Source organism: Cnephaeus nilssonii (assembly GCF_951640355.1).
Source record: "Cnephaeus nilssonii genome assembly, chromosome: 7".
Classification (NCBI taxonomy): Eukaryota; Metazoa; Chordata; class Mammalia; order Chiroptera; family Vespertilionidae; genus Cnephaeus; species Cnephaeus nilssonii.
In genome coordinates this window covers 16835047-16841209 of record NC_137078.1, presented here as the reverse complement: position 1 = coordinate 16841209, position 6163 = coordinate 16835047, and the positions used below count along the sequence as shown (strand labels likewise).

Sequence of the window (6163 nt, the reverse complement as noted above, 5' to 3'; positions counted from 1 at the left end):
ATGGGGTGGGCAGTGCCAGACACCGTCTGTGGGGTCCAGGCTGAGATCGGGGACCACGCAGACCAGGCGGGCAGCATCTCCGGGATCACTGTCTGCCCCCAGGCAACCTGCGGACACCGGTGGAACAGGCCCGGGTTGAACATTTTAATGAAAATGGGATGCCTGTGCCCCGCCCCACCGCACCCTATCCCTGGCGAGGAGAGGGCAGTGGGCATTTAGGAGGCACTGGGGCTTGGAAGGGACTGGGAGCAGACTGCAGGCGCGCTACCAGGAAGAGGTGCTGAACCATGAGGACGCCAAGGGCTGGCTGATGGAGGCACGCAAAGGTCCTGACAAGGCGGCTTTTGCCGGCGCTGAGCTCGAAAAGCACATCGACAGCCTAATGGACGAAATCGCCTTTCTGAAGAAGGTGCACGAAGAGATCGCCGAGCTGCAGGCGCAGATCCAGTACGCTCAGATCTCTATGGAGATGGACGTGTTCTCCAAGTCTGACCTCTCCACCACGCTCAAGGACATCCGTGCACAGTACAAGAAGCTGGCTGCCAAGAACATGCAGAATGCCGAAGAATGGTACAAGAGCCGCTTCACTGTGCTGACCGAGAGCACTGCCAAGAACACCTTCTGGGAAAGCAACTGCAAGACCTGGAGGATAAGAAGAATGCTGACATTAGTGCTATGCAGGACACAATCAACAAATTAGAAAATGAGTTAGGAACTACAAAGAGTGAAATGGCATGATATTTAAAAGAATACCAGGACCTCCTCAATTTGAAGATGGCTTTGGACATTGACATTGCAGCTTACAGGAAACTCTTAGAAGGTGAGGAGACCTGGCTCAGTTTCACCAGCGTGGGAAGCATAGCCAGCGGCTACTCCCAGAGTTCCCAGGTCTTTGGTCGATCTGCCTACAGTGGTTTACAGACTAGCTCCTACTTGATGTCCGCTCACTCCTTTCCTTCTTAATACGCCAGCCACGTCCAGGAGGAGCAGATCGAGGTGAAGGAGACCATTGAGGCTGCAAAAGCCAAGGAAGCTAAGGATGAACCCCCCTCTGAAGGAGAAGCTGAAGAGGAGGGGGAGAAGGAAGTGGCTGAGGAAGAGGAAGAAGAGGAAGAGGAAGAAGGTGCCAAGGAAGAATTTGAGGATGCAAAGGAGGAAGAAGGAGGTGAAGGTGAAGGAGAAGATGCCCAAGAAGCTGAGGACGAGAAGAAAGATGAAGGTGCTGGGGAGGAGCAAGCAACCAAGAAGAAAGGTTGAGCCCCCCTTTCCTTCATTATTTCAGGAATAATCCTCCTGAAACCAGGTCAACCCAGTCACCAGCCAAGCAGTTGAGTTCCTGATACTATATGAATTAACCTTTTGCACTCGGATGTCGAGTGTGACTCGACACAGTTAGCATCGGTAGCAGCTCTTTTTATACTCTTTGAATGTATCAATAATTTGAAATATAAAAAAATCCAAATAAATAAGTTTGTATGAAAAGAAACTCCAGTTTTTTATTCTACTGCCGTGCTTTGTAAAATCTGGGGTATTTAAAAAATTAAATCCCGTGTATAATAAAGGAATCGAGAAAAAAGCAAGCGAGTGAAAAAGGGTTAAGAAGTCAATATATATAACATTCTGAGGTGACTAGGTTGGACATTAAATATTGTACTATGACTTTTCTCCTTATGCAGAGTATCTGTTAGCTTGCAGAGTGGCTTTCTGGCTTGCTGCAAGCCTGTGCATGGTCCACGCTTATGAGTTCAGGATCTATGACAATGTGAATAATTCAGATGTTTACAATAAAAACACATGAATACATGAATTCACTAATGTTAATGTTAAACTTCATGGAAAAAATAGTCCTTTGAATCTTTGGTGGTTAGAAATTAAAGACCTCAAATCATGTGCAATAAACAGTAAATAAAGTTACACTGAATGACAAAAAAAAAAAAAAATTACATTAGGGGCCAGGAAATGTTCAAAGAACTGGGGAATCATTCCCAAATCAGGAAGGGAAGTCACAGGGTGTATATTATTGCTGTGAATACAGTATTTCCTACTACTTACAACATATACAATGTAATGTATTAGATGCCTTCCTATCTCATGAAGTACATATTCTCATAGAGTAATACTGGTAGACATATTATAGTTATGGCAGTATGTCATATCCTATCTATATTAATAAAAGGGTAATATGCTAATTAGACCATGAGACCTTTGAGACGTCCTTCCAGACAAAGCCATGGTGGCGGGGCCAAGGCAGAGGCAGTTAGGGGTGAGCAGGCCAGGAGGGGAGGGCAGTTGGGGGTAATCAGGCTGGCAAGGGGGGGGCAGTTGGGGGCGAGCAGGCTTGGAAGGGGGGTGCAGTTGGGCGTAAGCGGGCCAGCAGGCAGAGTGGTTAGGGGAGATCAAGCAGGCAGGCAGGTGAGCAGTTAAGAGCCAGCAGTACTGGATTAAAAGGGGGTTGTCCGACTGCTGGTTTAGGCCAGATCCCACAGGGGTCCCAGATTGGAGAGGATGCAGGCCGGGCTGAGAAACAACCCCCCCCTGTGCACGAATTTTGTGCACCAGGCCACTAGCATGTATATATACCGTATTTTCCGGCATATAAGACGACTGGGCGTATAAGATTTTCCTGGGTTAAAAAGTCGTCTTATATGCCAAAAAATAAGGTAATAGTAAATAGACTTTTCGCCCAAGACTCTCTCATGAATAGAGTGTCAGGTACCATATTTTCTGGCATATAAGATGACTTTTTAACCCAGGAAAATCTTATACGCCCAGTTGTCTTATACTCCGGAAAATACAGCATATATATATATATATATATATATATATATATATATATATATATCCTATCTAATAAAAGAGTAATATGCAAATTGACCCTAACTCTGCTATACCCACAAGCCATGCCCACCAGCCAATCAGGAGCAAATATGCAAATAAACCCAACCAAGATGGCTACAGCCACAGAGAGCAGGAGGGAGGCTTGGGTTTCCCTGGTAACAAAGGAAGCCAAGCTTTCCGTCTGCCATTGCTGGCCTAAGCCTACACTCAAGGCTACAAAGTTTCAATTGTAGAAGGTAAACAAATCCAAACAGAAATGGCGACAGCCACTGAGCTGGAAAGAGCAGGAGGCAAGGGTTGCCCCTGGCAATGAAGGAAGCAAAGCTTCTGCAGCCCTGGCTGGCCTAGGCCTCCACTCCAGGCTACAAAGTTTTAATTATAGAAGATACATCAATCCCAAGAGAAATGGCTGCTGGCCACGGAGCGAGCAGGAGGCTTGGCTCCGCTCCAGGCTACAAAGTTTCAATTGTAGAAGGTAAATAAATCCCAGATACCAGGACCTCTGCTTGGGTCTCCAGGGGGCGTGGCCAGCCTGAAAACCACCACAGGCCCTTCACCCAAGCCACCCCACACCCCAAGGGAACCCCCACCCTGATCTGGGATACACTTCAGGGCAAACCAGCTGGCCCCCACCCATGCACCAGGCCTCTATCCTATCTAATAAAAGAGTAATATGCAGATTGACCATCACTCCAACACACAAGATGGCTGCCCCCATGTGGTCAAAGATCCTGCCCCCATATGGACACAAGATGGCCGGCACAAGATTGCCAGCAGAGGAGGGAAGTTGGGGGTGACCGGGCCTGCAGGGAAGGGCAGTTGGGTGGGACCCAGGCCTGCAGGGAAGAGCAGTTAGGGGGGACCAGGCCTGCAGGGGAGGGCAGTTAGGGGCAAACACGCTGGCAAGGGAGCAGTTAGGCATCAATCAGGCTGGCAGGGGAGTGGTTAGGGGGTGATCAGGCTGGCAGGCAGAAGCAGTTAGGGGCAATCAGGAAGGCAGGCAGGCGAGCAGTTGGGAGCCAGCAGTCCTGGATTGTGAGAGGGATGTCCACCGGGATCAGGCCTAAACGGGCAGTTGGACATCCCTCTAGGGGTCCCAGATTGGAGAGGGTGCAGGCTGGCCTGAGGGACACCCCCTCCCCCATGCACAAATTTCGTGCACTGGGCCTCTAGTGTGTGTGTGTGTGTGTGTGTGTGTGTGTGTGTGTGTGTGTATTATCCTTTTCCTTCCTTTTTCTTTTCTCTCTTATCTTTTTTCTCTCTTTGATATCATTTGTGTTCTCTTTTCTCTCCCCTAATTCTCTTTTCTCAGGTGGTCACTTATATTGGGGTTATCGGTGTCATGAGTACATTCATGTTTTGTTCCCTTTGTATCGTGTCTTGTCGAGGTGAATTTTATCCTATCCAGCCAATGTGCTAGAGAGCGAGCCAATAACCGGACACATGGAGAGGAAACTCCATCCAAGAATGGGTCAATAATACCCCAGACCTAACTACAGAGGCAGGAAGAAGGCAGCAGTGAGGGAGAGAGCATAAGTGAGTGAGGAAGCAAAAGAGGAATGTGTGGTCATGTGTGGGGTCTGTGTGTGTGCGTGTGTGTGTGTGTGTGTGTGTGTGTGTGTGAGTGTGTGTGAGTGTGAGGCACAGTTAGATTCCACAAGACCTTTAGGGGCAGGCTAACTGGGCTCGCCTAACAAGGCAGCCTCTGCTACCATTGCAAACAGTACCGGGAGGCCAGCTCTTCCTCAGAGGCCTCACCTTTTTGAAGGGGAGAGCTGCTGTAACTAGGAGCCCAGCCTCACCTCCACCCAGGATGCCCTCAGATAACACCCGGGACTCTACAGCCACCCCTTCCAGGGACCTGCTACCTTGGCTGTGGTCCAATAGTCACTGAGTCTCCAGCCACCCCGGGCACAGGCTCCTGTGAGTTCCGAAGTATGCTCCCCTCTGACCGGCCCAATGCTTTAGCCCAGGGCACTGTGATCATGCAAGCAGCAGACACATGAGCAGCCCACTCCTATCCAAGGAGCAGTAGCCCCATGAGCAGCCCGCCCCAAGCAGAAGAGCAGCAGCCTCACGTGGCCTGACCCTGTAAAAGGAGCAGCAGCTGTGTGAGTGGCCCACCCCACCCAAGGAGCAGCAGCCTCGTGATCAGCCCACCCCTATCTGAGGAGCAGCAGCTGTGCGAGCAGCATCACCCCACCATCCAGAGGAGCCACCGCTGCTGTGAACAGCACCCACCAGAGGAGCCTCTGCCACCCAAGGAGCAGGCCCTGCACAACTTGACATCTAGATCCATTGGTGAGATCAAAAATAGGTAGACAGAGAGGAACCAAGATGGCGGCATAGGTGAACACCTGAACTTGCTGCCTCGCACAACCACTTCAAAACTACAACTAAAAGACAAAACGGATATCATCCAGAACCACAGGAAGGCTGGCTGAGTGGAATTTATACAACTAGAAGGAAAGAGAAAAGCACACTGAGACTGGGAGGAGGTGTAGAGGTGCAGAAGTGAAGTGCAGAGGTATGGAGGCACATGCGGAAAGGGATGGCAACTGAGTACGCTGTTGTCTTTTTTAATCGGGAGGGAGATACAAGCTCCCGACTGCTCTGAACTCCAGTTCCGGGAGAGACTCTGGGGACCCAGACTCATATGGGGAGAAACTGGACTGTCTGGCATTGGGCCAGAACACAAGGGCGGCTTTCTCTCAGAAGTGCTTGCAGTGATCATTGTTCCTGCATGGTGCCACAGGACACAGAGACCTGGGGACCTCTTCGGGGCAGGGCTGACAGTCAGCCATTGCTGTTTTCTCTGCCCTGGTGATTCCCTGAGGCCCCACCCCACCCAATTTACAACCCCACCCAAGCTGTGCACAGAGGCTTTTGCATCTGAATGGCCTGGCCTTTTCCAATCTAAAACCTAATATACTGCAACTGAGAAAGAGAGCCCCAGAGCCTCCAAAAGAAGGCCCAAAGCTGGGTAGCAGCTTGCATTTACAGCGGGGCCTCATCTGGGCACCTCCAAACCCCAAACAAAGAGGAGGAATCTATAGATCTCTCTGTAGCTCCTGCTGGGTGGCTTCAGGCAGTAGCTGACTTTGCACCTCCTTGGAGATCCAAGAGCCAGTGTACCCAGTGGTCAGAGTGAGCCCATCCAGATTACAACTCTTCACATGCATAAGAGACACACTCTGGGGGGCAGACTTAGTGAGCGCCAAAGCCCCACTGAAGCAAGTCTTGCCCCATAAGGGTGTCTCCAGCACAGAAGTTCTCCCATTGTAGACACAACTGATCCTCACAGCCAGTTGGCCTGGAGGTCAAT

At 50.2% G+C, this 6163-nt stretch overlaps 1 pseudogene across 1 annotated transcript; it reads left to right on the top strand.

The window, feature by feature from the left end:
* Positions 1-1339, top strand: LOC307102750 (neurofilament light polypeptide-like; annotated as a pseudogene). The gene is made up of 2 exons: positions 1-128; positions 220-1339. The product of its transcript is annotated as a neurofilament light polypeptide-like (transcript).
* Positions 1340-6163: the final 4824 nt, after the last annotated feature.